At 42.6% G+C, this 19,175-nt stretch overlaps 1 protein-coding gene across 4 annotated transcripts in view; it reads left to right on the top strand.

Annotated features, from left to right (window-relative positions):
* Nucleotides 1-3,972: 3,972 nt before the first annotated feature.
* The window catches only part of FHL2 (four and a half LIM domains 2), a 36,132-nt gene continuing 20,929 nt past the window's right edge, over nucleotides 3,973-19,175 (top strand). Inside the window, exon 1 of one of the 4 annotated variants that reach the window (XM_058825007.1) lies at nucleotides 3,973-4,161. The gene's annotated coding sequence lies outside the window, so the exon portion shown is untranslated. Of the gene's footprint in view, nucleotides 4,162-16,963; nucleotides 17,111-19,175 lie in introns of those variants that run through there. The other 3 variants (XM_058825009.1, XM_058825006.1, XM_058825010.1) reach the window with 3 other exon arrangements.

Here is a 19,175-nt window from a genome sequence, read left to right as displayed (position 1 = left end):
TGTTTGCTAGGGGAAGAACTCCTGCCTGTGCTCTGAGCTCTGACAGCCACCAGGCCCAAGGGGTACAAGCTGTGGAGACTGGGTATGGGACAGAGCACACACCTCAAGCACTTGGGATCAGAAACAGCAGGAAATTCACAGAAAGAAAAGAGAAAGAAATGCATCAAGGTCATTAAATATAATTTGCTTCTGTCTCAGAGACTTCCCAACCCAAAACCTGTGGGAATTCAGAAAACTGTTCTGGGATATATATATTCACAAGCACAAACTACTGGCTAGGAGCAAGAAAAGAGGCTAGGTCAACTTAATCTCACCCAACAGAGTGAGTCAGCAGCAAGAGATAGGCACCTCCAGTCCCCATAGAAAGCACACAGACAACTGGCTTACACCAGATGCCAGCTTTTGATGGCAAAACCTGTGAGAGGTGAAATGCTGATGAGTTCATCTGTGTAAAACACACAGGTCATAGGGCTCTGAGTGCTTCAACCTGCTCTCAAGCCTGAGTATATCTTTGCAGCAATGACATCTTCTTGGAGCTTCAGCTCAAAACACAGAGCAGAAGGGGAAATCATGCAGAGAGGAGGCCCTTGGAAATCATCCTGCTTTGCTCTTCATACAAAAGCACCTACATCTCACCTGTGCTCCACAGTCTGGGCACAACAGTGGCAATGAGGACAGCTGCCCACCAGGAGGGAGGTGGGGCTGGGATCCTCCAGGTATTCCCCAGGTGTGGGGAGGGCTGAGTGTGGAGTTTTATGTGCAGGTGTCTAATTTGGAGGGCACTGGTGTGACCTGTGGCTGTGAAGGGCTAGAAGAAGCCAGCAGGCTGATGTCTTGCTAGCACAGCCAAATCCCCTGCTCATACCAGCAAATGCTAATCCCATCTTTCTCTCTGTGAGAACCTAACTTTGAAGGGTTGGCAAAATATTGACTACCAGCACAATGTCCACAGGTGCCCTCTTTCCCTCTGGCTCTGCTGCTAAGTTTCTGGCAGTCAATATCACATGTACAGAGCTCACATTTAAATCCCCCAAATTAGATTAAAGGCTCAACAACATCATAACACAGTTTTAATCACTGTACTACCTACCATGAACACAAATGTCAGAACAGCAAGGACAGATTCCCATGAATATCTGTTAGTAGAGTTCTTTTAGTAAACACACTACCAGTGCAAGCTGGTTAGATTTTGGTTTGTTTAACCTATCCTGAAAATTTATGTTCTTCTTGGATGCCCACATTTCTGGCATCTTCTGTGACTTGCAGAGAATGGCAGGGCAAATCCTGATTGCAAGGGATTAGCGGCAAAACCTCTAACCTCACTGCAATGGATAGCTAGTGGCACCTTGGTATGGTTTCCAAGGGAGCTGTGCTTTACAGCTTGCAGCATTTCCTTTCCATTTCTGAATCACATTTGGACTCAATGATCTTAAAGATCTTTTCCAACCTAAATGATTCTGTGATTGTAAAGCAGCTCTTATTGTACATACACATCTCATTGCCTTGGATTAGGACTGGTTGAAATTTTTTCTTTGTTTCCTGCCTGTGCCTCAGTCATGGAAGCAGCAGGGCTGGCTCTGGGGAAATGACAAGGGGATCTGTGCCAAGCAAAGCCACCACTGCTGTGGGGTAGAGAGCCTCAGCCCCCATCCCTTTTCAAAAAGGCTATGTCTCTGCTTCTGACAGCATCCACAGGAATACCTCTCCTGTGAGCCTGCCACCCTTCTGTGCCTTGGAAATGCTGGTTCCCGAAATGTGGGGGCATTCCCCTCCCTGCCTGTCTGAAGGAAGTGGCTCAGCCCTTACCTGCTGCCAGGAGCACAAGATCAAGGCCTGACACAATGATGATGATTTAGCTTTCTGGCAGCATCTTTTTCAAGGAGTCCTTTCCCTGCTGAGGGTCCTTGAGAGTAAAGTGACACCCAAAATGAAACTGGGACAGTTTAACCAGCAGGACAATGTGGGATAACCAGATTTAGAGAACATTTGTTCTTATCAGAGAGAAAACCAGTAAAGTTTGCACTAGCAGATCTGTAGTCCACCTTCTCAAATTTTTAGATTAAAGTGTTCTGGAAGGCAACATTTACCCTAAGCTGTCCCTGGTTGCTGGATGTGAATACCAGATCCAAAAATATTCTCCAGTCAGACTGACACCTGGGGATTAGAGATGTCATTAGTGCCCAGAACATCCTGGACTGGGGCAGGGGACAACCATCATTTACCCAGGTTGTTTCTTCGACATCGGCCACACCTTTGAATCATGCAAACAAAAAATTTGGCTAACATGAAAAGGTTGAGGCTTTCCAGAGCTGTCAAAACATATGTCTTAACTTTCCCCTTTTTGCTGCTTAAACAGCTTTTCATAACTGTTTACTGTTCTGGGAAATGTGAAAGGGCTGTTTACATGGTAGCTAAAGAAATATGAGGCAAAAGGCCACTAGATCTAGGATGAACAATACTTTCCCCGGGAGTTCTGTGGTATATTTCTCTTATCTCCCTAACCCAAGTCTCCAGGCCATGATCCTCACCCATGGTGCTTGGAAGCTAGGCATTTCTGCAGGGATAAAAGGAGATGTGTGAAAGTTATTTTCTGCCAGAGGCTTGAATCAGGCTTTCAAATCATATTGCTTGGCAGAGGGTGAGGACATGCTGTTGCGAGCTTTTTAATGGTAGGATGAATGCCTCAAATGCCCACTTCTCATTGGTTTGGAGTTAAAACCATAAAACTTGACTGGGCTCCATGTCAAGCCATAAATCAGTTTGTCATGCCAAAAAGCCTGGCACACAGTTTGTGTCAGCATCCAGCCTCTGCAGCTTGACCTACACTTGTTGTCCAAACTGCTCAGAGACGAGCTGGGAGGTGACACTCTCTCCTAAGGACTATTGCTCAATCAGGGCTCTGAAGGCAAGAGGGAGAAGCAGGAGATGAAGGGAATGAAGTGTTCTTCAGGACTGTGGAAGTAATAAATAAATCAGCAAAGGAGTTGAATCCCTCATCAAGTACTGCTGCTTCAGCTAGGGGAAGGAACAACCTGCAACCTCAGTTCAACAGCACAGCACTTCTTCAGACGAGTATGTTGCTGTAGAGAGTCTTTTGCCTGCACAAAGAGTCTGCCTGATGTGATTTCTTCACCACACCATCTTACAGAGGGCTTTTCCTTTTCCTCCCCTTGAAACAGTTCAACTCTGTACCAAGGACCATGTCTCTGCTACACCCTTCTCTGTAGAAGTACATTGAAATGCAGAGATGGATCCAATATTGGCAAGGAGGTAAGCAGGCTATAACCCCACCTCTACACTGAGCCTTGCTTGGATAGGCTTTCCTCCCCAGCCAACAAGATTGTCCCCATGGGAGTTACTAGAAGAGCTTTTTCCCACCTCAAATATCTTTTTTTTTTTTTTATGTACCAGTGTTCCCTTCACCCAGCACCACACTTACCTTGCAGCAGGAAGGGTACAACAAGCCCTGAGCAGAAATTTCACCCCTGAGCTACAGTCCTGTTGCCAGCACAGACTTACTTTGTGATCTCAGGCTCATCTCTAAAGCTGCTGTCCTTTGTAGTGAGGTGGCACTTCCTGAACGAGGAGGTGCAGGGCAAAACTAAGGCAGGACACAAGATACAAACTACCCTGCAACAGGGCTGCACACCTGGGGTGGACAGACGGATGGATGAAGGAGTGTTGGAGTTTGTAACATCCACAGAGCAGTCAGCACTTCTTAAGCTGTTTCTGTCAATCCCAAAGGCCTGACAAATAATCTGATTGATAAATTAGGGTTGCTCATATCTCAGACAAAATACTGAGCCCTGAAATATCACCATCTCCTCAGGGTGCCTTGCAGCACCTCCTGAAGGCACTCCCAAATGCAGCAAAGCGATGGGCTGGCACTGCTCAAGAGCACAACAGCCCTCTCCATCAGGGCCTCATGCAGCTCTAGCTGTGATGCCTTAAAAGGCTGGTGAGCACAGAGATGCTGCAGTCCTTATCTCCTGCCCATGGCTGCTGCTTTGGAGATTTATATTTATAGCTCACCCGCAGCACGGATGCCCAACTGTCTAATTATGAAACACACAGTTTGGGCAATCCAATAAAGAGGCAAGGCTGTCCTGTCCTCTCTCCTTCACAGACTCATGAGCAGAGGCAGCACTGGGCTGCAGCAAGGTAAGATAGTGCCTGGTTTTGATTTTCACCGTCTTTTGAGCCCTTTTCTCCTTTCCACCTGTAATTTTCCATCACTTCTCACTCAGGGCTCTGTGTTGACCTCTTGAGGGAGCACTGCTTTCTCAGGGGAAGAGTGGGCTTTAAGCTGTTTGTTCCTCTCTTGCTGCCAGGGCACACAGAGTCTCTCTTTGTATTCCCAGCCTGCTGTTGGGAACCAGGTGCTAACTAACAGCTGCTCTTTAGTTTCTTCTCTAATAATACACTGCCATGTTTTCATGTTCTCAAGGAACACAACTATATCTAACTATAGACACTTCCCTGGTTTGTATAGCAAACTGAATTGCTTCAGGCAGAAAGCTTTTCATTAGTTTTTGGAGGCTTTTCCCCCTCTATCAGCATTTTCTTCTTTATGTTGCATGTTTGGAAAATGAATAGATAGCGGGGGAAAAAAAGTGGCCAGGCAGAAGGAACATTTTACTTCTTTTTCCCCTTTCAGACCATTTTCTAGTGGCCATGAAAGAAAAAAAGGAAAATTGCAGATGATGCTTGCTGATTTCATGTTTTAAACAATTACTTGCTATGGATTACAGCAGCTGAGGGAAAAGGAAAAAGAAAGCAAAACACTGAATCATAACTGTGTGTCAAAGAGGAATTCATCAAAACTAGCCTGTAAAATAGTAGTAGCAATAACTGCCAAATGCCAATTATCAGGATATTGTTGTATTAAATTACTTATAACCTCATCTCACGAGAGCATTAATTTTCAAATGAAGCCAATAAAAGAACGCCTCTTAGGAAAAATAAGATTATTTGTGCATGGCCATACATTTGTTTGCATGCATTTACAGATACATTTTTATTATAAATATTTTTATAACCTTATAAGCTTTTAAATCCAAGGATCACAAAATATGACACAAAGGTAAGAAATACTAATTTACTTTTAGCCTAAGAGCTAAAGCTGTCACACATTGCACTAGAGTTTGTTTACTATTCCATTATTCAAGAAGTTAAATGAAAGAAAGGTTTTTTTCAGATGCTGAGTGCTTCATGGGCTTTGACAGGATCTCAGGTCCATGTACCCTGAGGAGCAGGACTCCTTACACCTGAGCCAAAGCCAGTGCTTGTAGGAAAGGACAGCCCACTTCAAAGTGCTTGGGGTTGAGGTCAGAGCCTAGGTGAGGATTTCAAAGGCAGGAGATCAGATGATTACTTGGTCTAAAGCTGCTGTACATGCACTGACTGAAGATGAGAGGTGGTGCTCACATTGGTGCGGCACTTTGGTCCGGTCCCAGGGCTGTCCTGGGCGAAACGCAGCCCTGGGGCTGTGCCCAGGCCATTACACACCCATGGCCTCTGAAATCAAGTGAATACATCCAAACACATCCGAGGGATAGGATTTGCTCTTAGGCCTTGCCCAGGAGGGAGAGCCCTCTGTGTCTGGTCAGCAGACCAGTGCAGGCAAGTGAATCTCAGTGCCTGGAAGCACCCTGGTGTCCTATTTGATTTATGAGTAAATCATACATGCCCCCGTGTATCCACCCTCACCTGTGACAGGCACTCACTGCCATGGTTGATGTCCTCAGGTAATGTCACGTCTGGCTTAGCTTTCCAGGTTGTGCTGGTGTGGGCTGTGACAGTCAGTGTAGATAGTGCTGAGACAACATGCTTAGGGAGAAGTTTTCTCTAACTTTCATGTCAAGAACAGCACATAACTTAAGTGGAAGAATAAAATAATGTAAAATACCAAATTATCTGCACATGCACTTTTCTTGGAGCTTACTCTCCCCATGTGGATGCCTTGGAAGGCTCCAGACACTGCAGCCAGCACCTCACATGTTTCCCTGTTCCCAGCCATAACCATCTGCCCATGGTCTGGTCAGATCTGCACAGAGCTCCATCTTCTGCTCCCCAGCACTGGGGAGATGAGCTTCCTGTTACCTGGAGCCCAAAGGCAGCATGTCCCACCAGAGATTGCAGTGTTTTAGAGGGACACCAGTGGGACATGACAGCTGCCTTCGCTCATCTGGTTACTGCAAGATCTTGCTATTAAGCTAAACAGATGTGCTTCCACGGTAAATTGTGCAGTAAAGAAATCGTGTACAAAACTAATATTTTTTAATAGTCTCACTTCTCACATGCTAGAAACTCTCATGTCCTCAAATTCTTTGCCTATCTTCTTAACCTCAGGCTAAAACAATAAAAATGAGAAAATCGTCCTGGCTGGGCACTAAGTGTTAAAATATTGCAGCCACTGGTATATTGACAGTGTTCCCTTTCAAAAACAAGAAACAGAAGCAGCATTCCAATCATGTACAGCAAAGCATTAGCTTTTTAAAAAAACTCTGTTGGCCAAAAGTCTTTAGCTAGAACAAAATACAGGAGCATACATACTAATGCTGTGATCTTTCACAGGATTTGAATGTAAAAGTGAAATTAAAAAAAAAGGCCCAAAGCCTGTTTCCAAAGTGAGGCCATTCTAAAGGCAATCTCCAACAATAATACTTTGTTCTTACCTAGCATTTAAAAATATGATTAATGGATGAATAACTTTACTTTTTCCCTTGCAAACAGCAAGCCATCAGAACAAGGCAGATCATTGACTGCAGCTGGCAAGAGGCTGAGAGGGGGCAGCCTCATTCAAACACTTCTTTAATACAGAAAATGTAAAAGGCTATTTTACAAAGAAGAAAACCAGAGAAGGAAGTGGATGTGAATACTGACTTGGGGGTGAAATCCTGGCCCCACAGATGTCAATGGGAGTTCTCTCAGATGCATCCACAGATTATTTGAACAAAACCCAGATCTCTTTTTTTCTTTTCATTCTGATTTTAAGAGTACCTAACTTGTGTACAAAATTGCATTTGCATGTTTTTCCTCACCATTTTTCCTTTTTTGTATGTTATCTAACCAAACCACAGACACTCTGACACAGTTGTTTTTCAGTGAGATGAATTATTACTGACTGCAATATTTTATCTTTGGCTTTATATCACAGTGAGTACAGTTTCGTGCTAATAAATCTCAGGCTGTTTCAGCAATATTCATCATCTAACACTGATCAGCTTTGAGAAGCATAGGTCATATTGCACAGTCCTAGCTTTTCCAAAAGCAGATGGAGAAATTTTGCCTGGTTTTGCTCAACTCCCTCTGACAAACAGAGGGAGGACTACCACAGATATTTCAAAGGGATCCATCACCTTCAGAAAACTCAAAAAGTTTCTGCTGCAGGTTGGTTTACTGGCTACTGTTAAAACATGCTTACCAAGAATTAGTGACACTGAAAGAGCTAGAAGAAAAAATATTTTCCCCTCAAATTCACTTCATATTTTCAATAATATTATTTATGAACCCATTTGTGCAGGTTCTCTTTTATAATATTCTTTCTTTTTCCTACAGTGTCTGTGGAACTCCCATATCACAACAAATTGGTGTAAAACTCTCCTTTAAAAAGGGAAATAAGTGCTTTGTCATGAGAATAAAATGGGCACAGAAGTGGGGACAGAAGCTGTCTCACACACTACATAAACAGAGCTAGTGGGCTTTCAGGTCAGCATATTCCCTGTCAAGCTGAACAGATTTTCACCAAGGTCTTCCTAGAAATTTGCATGCTTTCTGTAAGAGGGAAGCACTGACAGCATTGACTAGTGCTCCTTTTGGTAGTCTGTGCTAGGGAAGCAAAGCCCAACATACCTAGAAATTACCATATGAAAACAGAAATACCTGCAAGCCATAGATGCCATCACACAGAAGCCCACTATTCTGTTATTTATCTCATTTTTTAAATGCTTGGTATCCTAATTCCCCATGCATGGTTTCCATTGCAACGCACCTCCCTGCCTCCAGCACTGAGTATAGAAGGCAGCAGGCCACTCAGGGGCTTAGAACACTAATTATAATACAGAGAGAGATACAGCATGGCACTTTTGGTACAGAACAACGACAGAGGGGAAGTTCTCAGAGCAAACTCTGTTGTACTTTTCAGCTCCAGCGCATGAGCCCCAGACAGGAATTTGTGTGAGCATAGGTTAAATGTTGCCATTATATTGCAAGAGTTCTGTACCTTCTCAGTGCTTCTTGTAGGCATCCCCTCCAGGCACTGACTCTTCCTTGTCCTCACAGGAGCCAACTGACTCCAGTTCCCACCAATCCACTCTTTTATAACACTCTTCTTATTATCGGCTACAGCTGTGGCCTGTTAAAGTCAGGCCTGCTCCTAATCTTTAATATTTAACCCAGGTGCAACTCTTTAAGGGGTAAGATTACTTTCTATACTACCTTTATTTACTCATATTCTATCCCCCTACAGACAGGTTCTTCAGGGACACACAGATGGGCAGTGCTCAGTCATGCATTTACATTGCAGCAACCCAGCCAGGACTCACTGGACTTTATGGTTAGACATTAAGGATAAGCAAAAAGACAAGCATTAGGGATAATGACTGCTTCATAATGTGAGTTCTGACTCCTCTCTAATGATTCATAGAAATTGCTTATCTTCCAGCAAGAGACACTTCATCTTCAAGACAAGCCATTGGTACAAGTTTTTCTTTCGTTTTACTCACAACATTTGAATTTCACTCACATTAAGACAGCAACTCCACTAGACAGCCATGGGAATATAAACTTGGTATAAACTTGGCAGGAACAAACACAATCCATATTGCTATCAGGCTCACAATGGATGGTATATTTTTTCAGCTCTGTGTGAAGTGGTAGACATGAAATTCACATCAGCAACCAAAGGTTTACTTTAATCCTATTATTTAAAGGGCCTGAGCACTTATAGGGTTCAAAGCAAGCAGAGGCCTAAGAAGATCAACAGCAAGGACTCTACTTCAAAGTGCACAATCTAAGCTCATGTACTCAATCATAATATATGTCTGAGCCTACAAATCAGACCCTCTCAGTTTATCTGTAGTATATACAAACAGTAGCTGAGAGGAAAAATAATTGTTGCCATACAGAAGGATCTTTCTACAAAACAAGACGTCCCCAGTCATGGTCAGAATGGAGAGAGTGACTGTTTCTACTTACATCAAAATATTATGAGTCTGAAGTAATTTGGGAAGTGATTTGCAACTGTATGCTTCTTTTGAATATTAGGCAAGCTGAAGGGTTTGAGGAATGATAGGGCAACAGATAACCAGTCCTTGAGCAAGACATGACTGTAACAAAAGAGGCAAAATGATCTCTTTTTTTTTTTGCTCCTGTGTAAGGAACTTGTAAGTTCCATTGTAAGGAACTTGGAGAGCTTCCTGCAGCAGAATGCTTCCTTATGGGCATCGTCAGAGGATCTATTTCAAGCTGAAGTGTCTGTAGAAGAGGTATGGAGCAAATAAGCAAAATTAATAGGAAGAAAATTTTAGAACCAGATGGTGTTCATCCAACAGATTTAAAGGGACTGAAGGATGAATTAGCTGAAATAAAAATAATAGTCTGTGGCCTCTTATTTAAAACAGATGTAGAACTGAGCACCTGAATGTATCCAGTACAGCATCAGCCTTTTCAAATTCTTCCAAGAGAAAATGGGAGAAATAGAGCCTGGTAAGGCTGACAAATTTAGTAGAAATCACTACTAGGGTAGAGAAGATGGGTAAATATGATACATTAGGAGAAATTCAATATACCTTGGTAAGGAGAAATCATGTTCTTCAAATCCATCAGGTTCCCGTAAGATGATAAACAGCATGGAGATAGAGGAGATCTTTGGTTAACAGCATCTGCCTATTTGTCATTTTCCATGTATTCAATAAGGGCTCTGACCACAAAACCTTAAAAATACCTAAGCAGTAATAGGATAAGAGGGGAGATATTTGCATGTATGGCATAAAATGAATTGAAAGATAGGTTTTACAGTAAAGAGATTAATAGGACATTATTAGTGGGAATTCTTCTAAGACTGAGAAACCAGATGAGAAAAAAGGATCTTAGGCAAAAAGATGAGTGGCCACTAGAACAGCATCTCATACTGAATGTAGATGAGCATAAAACAGAGAACATGGTGGGGAAATAGAACTTTAGCTATAAAGTAATGGTTCTGAAATGTTTAGCTGGGTGTGAAATGTAGAGATTATATAGGTTTACAAAAAAACTCCAAAAATAACAGAACACATGCAGCCAAAAAGCAAACTGAATGTTAAAGTTTTGGCCACATCACCTGAAAAACTAAATTGTCATGTTGAAAAAGTTTGAGGGGGAATGATAAAACACGAGAAGTGCCTTTTATACAGACTGAACAGGAAGACTGGGGCTCCCTGTCCTAGGAGACATGGCTGAGGGGAGATATGATAAAGATTGACAAAGACATGAACAGCCTGTAGCATATGAATAAAGATAAAGTTTCTCATTATATTTCCAAAGGTAAGACCTAGGAGGCCTCTGATGAAACTAGTAGGTAATATGTTCAAAATTAACACAAGGAAGATGGTTCTTCAGCTACACAGAGTAGAGCTACCTACTCATCAACTTTGATCTTAGCCTGCTGGAAACTGTGAATTTCCTTTCAGGCAATCAGGAGGGAACTGCAAGTTCATGAAAGTGATATTCAGTATGAACACTGCCTCCAGGTTAAGAAATCCCCAAGCCAAAAGTTGCTGGAGGCTGGCAGAGTATTATGAAGAGATATCATTACATTCTTTTCTCACTTTCTTCCCAAGATATTTCCCAAGAGCAGCATAACAAATTGGAGGAACCCTTCTTTCAGTGATTCTCATATTGCTATGGTGTGATCTGAATAACTACAAATGACAAGTTCTCCTGACACTATTCATCCTCTACAGGCACGAATGTTAGACTGAAAACTTCAGTCTAAACCTTCCTTCCTTTCCTTCCTTTCCTTCCTTTCCTTCCTTCCTCCCTCCCTCCCTCCCTCCCTCCCTCCCTCCCTCCCTCTTTGGAGCTTGTGGCTCCCTACTGTTAATCCTTAAAGGCAAATTAGGCAGAGATCTGCCAGGGATGACTTGGGCATTGTCACTTCTGCCTTGGAAATTAGTTAGGTAAGCTCTTAAGGTGTCTGCCAGCTGCTCAGTTTTTCAAACCTGTCTTTGCTCAGAAGTTCCTGAGGCCTCTGGCTGTCTGATAAAGGGAAATGGTAGTCTCAAATGTTGCTGTTGGTTATTTCCAGAGGGTGATAACAGTGTAGGGTGATCAGGAGTGCAGGCAGAAAAAGTGCTAAGGGGAGCAGAAGCAGATTAGACAGAAGTAAGGTTTTGGAGCAGAAGCCATGAGCAGCGGAGCAGTGGGGGGAGAAAGACTTTGAAGGGGGATTTTGCCTAAAAATGCTGAGGTGTGCTGCTGGGAGCACCACAGGTAATGGGAGCTATTTTTTACAGAATAGCAGGTCTCTGGTGCTCTCAGACACACAGAGTCATTAATTTCTTGGAACAACCACAGTGTGTTTTTTTCATGCATCTAGAATTGGGAAAGATAAATCATGATGATATGAAAATTAATAAATCCTAAATTAAAGGGTAGTATTTGCCAGCTCAGAAGACCAGCAATTACTGCAACCTCTGTAGTAATTTGACATCCCAGATTCCATCTGCAGGGAAACCCAAAAGGCTCTTCCCATCAGTCATATTCAGGCCCCACATGGCAGTCAAGTTGAATCCAAAGGAAAGAAGCAAGAGCTCCTCTGCACAGGTCCCTGCACTATTATCATTTAGAGTCATATGAAGACCCCTCACCTGTTGTTGAAGTGATCTCTCTATCCCAAAGCACTTCTGCAAACATGCCACCAAGGTCTCTACCCTTGGCTACAGATGAACAAACTGCGGAGCTGAGGGGTTTAGTGAACACTTAGAAGCCAAAGAAATGTGAAGATAGCAAAGACCAAAATGTTTCACTATAGTTTCCTTAAAAGTAAAGGCACCATCTGTCCCTTTGTGAGGGAAGAGAATGAGAAAGAATGCTAGAGAAAGTAGGGAAAAGACTGAATTCCATAAGAATTCTTGTCTTCCACTCGCTTTGTTGCAGATCTTCGTTATTTCTTCATGCAGTTCACAGCCTGGTGAGGGCAGCTCAGCGTGGCTGCCCCACATGGTACAGGCAGCTACTGCCTGGGGAGTTGTTTGATGGGCTGCCCTTATCCTGCAAGGGCCTGTGTGGCTTCTTTTTAATCCACGAGGTCCTGGGATGGATTTTCTGACAATGCTGTTTGTCCAGTGAATGATCTGTCAGTCCTGTAACACGGTGCCTCAGCTTTCCAAGCTTTTGGAAACTCATCTGTCAACAAGGGGGATTTTCCTTAGCGGATACCATTCCTTTAAGCCCTGGGTTGATTCTTGAAGCTTTCTCTGGTGTTCTGTCTGCTTCTTCAAGCACCACTACACTTCTCCTCTGTGATCAAGTTATGTTCCTCTGCATATCAGTGATAAAAGCTGTTTGTACTCAGCTGGGAGAGAGGAAAGCAGCAGAAAAAGGGACACAGCTGTCTTTCTGTTTGGGTCATCCATTGAAAGCCTTCTCCTACATCTCAATTTTCCACAGAGAGAAGGGTATGGGAGCAATTACAGAAAGTGACAGAACACAGGTGCCTCACTGCCATATTTACTTTGGGACATCTCTTTCAGGAGTTAGATTTTTCTGAATGAAACCGGGTCTAACTGGCTCAAAAGTCCTGTCTAACTTAAAAAAAATTAATGAAATCTTTGTCAAAACTGACCATAATAGTCTAAAATGCTTTCGTCTCTACGTCAGACCCTGCAATCACAGAGACACACTTGTATTTGAGTCTCATAGCATCTTATCATCCTTCTAAAGATAACTTTTCCTATGAAAAACAGAAGTTCTTTGATGCTATTGAACCACGGCACCTTTCTCTAAATTACTGAAGAAAATTGTTTAACTCTGCATGTGAAAACTATAAAGTATTAAGAAAGTAAACATGAAACTTTTTGGGTTTTTTTACATATTAGATTGGAGTTTCTAATCACTAAAGTTTCCTCATTGATTTAGGCTAAACATCAATAGTAGAAGTCTTACATCACCCAAAAGCAGACAGACTTTCTCTATCTGCCTTGGCTGGGGTGGTTTTAATGGGTTGTCCAAACATGTCTGTAATTCCCTCATGAGAATCTGTGAAACTCTGATACTTCTTACCTGATGTGTCTTTCTACTTGAGGTTCGAGTCTCCTAGGGGAACAAAGGAAGATCAGAATATTGCACAAAATCTTGACTTGGAAACTGAATTGGGAAAGAAAATACGTGCTGAAAATATCTTTTTATCCTTTGCAAATTCCTCATGTTCTTAGAGAAAATACATATCTGTGAGCATTTTATGAGTATGAAATTTCAGGAAGATTTAATATTGCCTAGCTGTTATTTTAGGTTTAATGAACTAAAATGCAGCCTCTGCACTAGTCTGCACTCCTTCCTAAGTCTTAGTGCCAAAAATAGCAGCTCTCCTAAATGCACCCTCTCATATTCAATTGAAGCTTGTGTTACACAGATTCAAGCATCAAAAAGGGGATTAGTTGAATTCTGATAAAGGATCTTAACAGTTTCCAGGATAAATTGGTGGAGTAAAGAATCAGCCAGTAGCTTAGCCATTTTCAAACCTAAAAGTGTGTATTTTCCCCTCCCCTGCTCTCTCAGAGACATTATACTTCTCATGTCTCAAACTGGGGGAAATAAAAATATTCCACTTCCAGCCGTCTCTTTCCACTACTTTTCTTTGATCATTCTTTTCAGCCAGAAAAGGAGATAAGTGCTGAAATTATAGTTATTCCAGCATCAATAATAACAACCAGTAGCTGAAGTGTGACTTACGAAAGCTTAGTAAAATCATTGAGAAATCCTGCTATGAAAATGGTACTATTTCCACCTTTTTTACCTATATGGAAGTACAGCATTCTACATGTAGAATTAACCTGTTAAACACACAAACCACTGAAGAACAAACAATATATGCTATGCAAATGCTATACCCATGAGGAAAATATAAACCATAGGATAAATTTCTAAATCACTCTGCAGTATTTGCATTTCCACTCTTGGTTTAGGACCCCTATTGGAAGCACTGCCCCTGTTTTCATTGCCATGACTCCTCTGAAGCCTTGAAGATGTCTGATCTCTGCTGAGTTCTTCAGAGAACCAATGAACTAAAAATAAAATATAAAATATACCTATTGAAAAAGAAGAAGTGGGTTACATAATAAATTTGTTAGTGAAAGGGCCTGTGCCCTCTCCTCCCCATCTCTCTGAAAATTAATGAAATTTGTGGCTCTCCCACCCACTCATACCTGCTGAATTTGAGTCTGGTGGGAAAGAGGCTGGGAAGGGCTACCGATCACTGATGGATATTTACTTGCCAGATAAATGTGGAGTGAGTGGTCCTGAAAGGGGGTAAGGGGTCTGAATTCCCTGTACCTTCCCTAGTAGTGTGTGATGGAGTGCATACACCTCATCCTGGGATAAGGGGAGGTGCTGCCTGATCACCTTCCCCATCCCTTTCACAGCCCCACACAGTCGTGATGTGGCTGCTGAGTGTCCAGTCCCATAGTGAGCCCACAAACCAATGGGTTTTAAATCAGCAGAGGCTCTTCTGCCTTCAAGGAGTCAGAGGTGTTATATTAAAATATGCAAAAATTCCCCAATCTTCCTTAAGTCAACCCAGACCTGCAACAGATAAACTAAATCATTTCAGCTGGAGCCAGTATTTTTTAAACTTATAATGGTGAGAAACACTTGTCTTGTATGACCACAGGGATCATCGAAAAATCTCTGTCAGACTTGCTGCAGTAGCTGTCAATGGACAGATGGGGAACAAAGAATATCATGGAAATTGAAAAAATCAACACATTCAGAATATTTCATTTGTTTTGAAAAGTTTGCAATCAAATAGCCCAATTCTAATTACCTTGAAGGCCTTTTTCCTTTTTTATGTACACTACTAAATCAGAGCTGAGGTAAGAACAGTAAGTAAGGTGGAAATAAATTATTATTGTTACCACTGTGCAATAGTTTAAACTAAAAGAGAGAAACTATTACTCCTATTATATTTATGCTCTAGCTAGTCCTTGGTAAATTTCCTAGCAACTTACACATGAGTTTGGCTGTCCTGAGCTTTATATTTACAGACAGTGAAGCTAACAAACAGAGAGATGAAATGTCTCCAAGGACATCCAGGAACTCACTGATGGGGCTGGAAACCCAACAAGGAGCTCTCCCAAGATAGAGGTGCAGCTCATGGGTTCAATGAAAAATTTTCACTCCCTGGTTTAATTCATTTTACACCGCCACTGCAAATTCAAGGGAAGAGCCAGGGACTCCCCATGTGGCTGGGGAGTGCAGCAGCTTTGATTTAAATCAGATTTAATTGCCATGGCATCCTTAATCCTGTATGCCCGTTTTCAGCCCTCCAGGGCATGATGCCTCAATGGCAAAGGGTGAATCAACTGACAAACAGATCATTGCTGGTCATCAAAATAACTCACATCTTTTGATAGAAGAGCTAGGAATGGCCCTTTCCCACCATTTTAAAACCATTGCTTTCCTAGATTTGGAGTAACACTGAGGCCAACGAACACATTTCACCCCCATTCCAAATCTGACTACATCTGGGTGCATAAGAGGACTGCAAGTACAGGGCAGGGTTCTGGCACAAGTTTCTTTAGCAGGAGAAACTGTGATCTAACCCATGTACACATCTACACCACTGCTCAGGCAAAAGCCAGAACCCGGTACCCAAAACTGGACTGCCTGGCATCTTCTGCATGCAAAACAACAGCAAGGCTCGCTCGGGACAATGGGCTTTACATATTTATCCTCCTGGTTTCCCTTAAGGTTGAAAGCATTCATATTAAAGCACCTCTATTTGGCAAGCACCTGTCACTACTGAAGAATTACCCTGCAATTCCTCCCCAGCCTACCCCTCAAGCTGCAGAGAGCAGCTCTCCCATGTGCTTCTGATCCAAATTCTTCCCTCTGGGAGGTTTCCCAGGACCCTCATTGTTTTGATTGGCAGAATGTGTCTCTGCTAGAGTGGTTGGTAAATGAAATTGGATTTTGTAGCAGAAAAAGTAGTTCCTGATATAGTAGGATTAATAGTTCCCCCTCTTCTTACCATGTGCACGCTGGCAAGGCTCTCGACTGGGTACTGAGCATGTGCTGAGACAATCTGTTCCTTTGGCTTTCTCTTAGAAAAAGATGGTTGGTTCTGCTTTCACTGATTTCCCCTGCTTTTGTTAGTTTTCCTCCTGATTATGGGGAAGCTTGGCAAGAAAGAAGGGTGGAGAGAAATTAGACTGGGGTCTGAATGCTCATAAAGAAATGCCTGCACACGTGGTCTTTGTAGAGATGTGCACCTCTCCACAAAGAAGAGAGACAGGTTGTTTCATTCTTCTTGGGCAAGACACTCAGCAGGCAAAATGACCAAAGCAAACAAAGCCTCATACCAGTTTTAACCAAGGACTTTATTATCTCGGCCAGGTGAAGAGCCTTGCAAATATTGGGGCTTGAGTTGCTGTAAAACCTCTCCTTGTGCAAAGAGCGAGCTCTCGGATTTAGCAAAGCCACGTTATTAATAAGCATCAGGGTTTTAGAGAAACAAAGGCTGGAGGAGGGGAGAGGGAGCCTTATTTTAGGAAGGGGGCCAAGAAAGACAAGATGTTTAGGAGGGGGAACTATTGACACCCTTGGAATAGAGAAAGTGTCGAATGCCAGCTGCAGAGCGCCTCAAAGAATGAGAGTCTCCGATGCTTTTGTCTCCTTATATGGTAAAATGATAGCGAGGGGTTTCACTGGGCTGGGGAAGGCAGCAGCCTCCTTCCACACTGGCTGACTGCAGAGCTGCGCTCGGCGGAGCCGCTCTTTGCAGGCAGTGGAGCCCCAGCTGGCTGCACAGCTCCGGCTGCGGGCAGGCCAGGGCGCGCTTGGCGCTCTCGTTAATGGATGTGACCCCCTGTCCCCGGTCCAGGAGGTGGCATTAACTGCCCGCTGCTGCTCTGTAAGTAAATATCCCTTTTTTCCCCTTCCCCCCCACTACCCACAGAACACATCTTTGGAGGTGTCGCTTTAAACAAAGGGTGCAGAGAGGAGTAGAGGGTTGTTTGGTATCCCCGTGGGTTATTGGGGAAGGATGCGAGGAGAGAGATTGCCGGTCCCCCTTTCTCCCGAGTGCACGGGCAGGGGTGTGAAGAGGACAAAAAGACAAATTTCTTATCGCAGCAATTACTGCTGCACGTCCGTCAGCAAAGTGACACATCAGCGAGCTGATGAGGCACCGGGTCTTTTCATGTGTAACTATTTTTAATGACTGCATTGTGCTGCGTGTGTAACCCGCCGGGGAGGTGATAAAAAGTCGAAGATGGGGTCTTAGATTCCTTACACCTCCGTGCGCTCCTGCTGCCGGCTCAACAAAGGAGCATTTTGGTACTGTAGCAAGAGCAGATGCACATGAAACAAGGGTAGCCTCTCCTCTTTGCAGGCAAAGAGCGTGGATAGATTGTGTAGGGGAAAAACAGGGAGTCATCAGCATTATATTTCTTCTTTTTATGTGGACAGAATAAATCAGAATACAAATCCCAATTATTAGCTCTGCATTCCTTCTTTTTGTGCTTCTTTCTGTGTGCATGTATGTGCAGCAACAATAACCCAGTCCTTACTGTATGCTAACGTGGATTTCTCTGTGTATGTAATAAAGGAAATACTAACTTTTGTCTGCATTGATGGCTGTTCCAAACTTTTTACTTCCCCCAAGGGATAGGGCTTTTATTTAGTTGACCAAATACATGCATATTCCAGCTTTGCTCTGTATGGAGACACACAGCTTTGCTGAGTACAGCAAATGTCATAAAAAGATAGATACCAGCAAGTCAGTCTGTAATTGCCACTCCCCTGACTCCAATCTAGAGGTATATTAACTAAGATTGCTAACTGACATTGAGATTGCCAGGGTCAGTAGCTGTAACATTTATTGATGGTTATGTGTATTTATATGTTGTCTTGAATAGGAATTGTTCTAAAAGGGACCAACATCTATCTGTTGGTCCCATCTATGTTATTAGATAGACAAATTCATTAAATGCGAAAGAATGCTTCAATTATGGTTGTCTCTGGGTTTCTGCTGTGAACCCTGTTTTCATCAGTTCATAAATTTATTGGACTCCCAGCTTTCTGGACAAAACCTTCTGTGTCTTTTATCAGCCAGATGGTAAACTTGAACATGATTGCTTCAGGCATTTGGATATGGAAGGCAAAAAAAACCAAAAACCACCAAAAAACCCTGTGTGTTTATTTATTTTACAAAATTTAGGTCTGTTTTGTGCACTTGTAGACATAAATGGGCAAGGATGGATTCTAAAGGATTCTATTGCTTTTTTCAATAAAACCTCACCCATTCCTGGTGACATATGGAGAAATTTTTTTAAAAGGATATAAGTTGCTGTATTGAAAACTCAGTTCCTGACACAGGATTACTATCAAAAATTTACTATCTGTAATTTTTCTATCAAAATCTGATCAGAGAACCAATAAAACTGTCTTTTACCCCAGCCATAGGGTAAAATGATCTCCGGCTTGTGAACCATCATGTGGTTGAGGTGAGTGGGGCAGCTGAAAAGACATAAAATGATGTTGTTGAGGAATCAAATTTGTAAAAGTTACCTTAGGTTCCCACCTGACATCTACATCTAACTAGCACACCTGAGGCTAGGGGGTGAACCACTTCTTGTGGTCTTTTGAAAAAGCCCAAGATGGCAAAAGTCCTGGGATAAAATATAGATAATTTTGGTTCTCGCCATTTTGCCAAATGTGCTCCCACAGAAAGTGCTACATATACAAGCATCAAATAGTCACTTCCATGTGGTTTGGATTTACAGGAAAATACTATTAGTTTTTCTGAAATCACTGTTATCTCCCAGCAGTGGCTATATTGTGTCAGATATTGTTTGTCCATGCGAAGTTCCTACCACACAGAGCATGTAATGGTGATTCCCAGCTGAAGAACTCGGGAACAAATAATGATCTGTTTCCCACTCCTTAGAAAAGTCCAGGGACAGCACTTTCCCTGA

Source organism: Ammospiza caudacuta, chromosome 2, assembly GCF_027887145.1.
Source record: "Ammospiza caudacuta isolate bAmmCau1 chromosome 2, bAmmCau1.pri, whole genome shotgun sequence".
Taxonomy (NCBI): domain Eukaryota; kingdom Metazoa; phylum Chordata; class Aves; order Passeriformes; family Passerellidae; genus Ammospiza; species Ammospiza caudacuta.
Note: the sequence above shows the minus strand (reverse complement) of the source record. Positions and strands in the feature narration are given on the sequence as shown.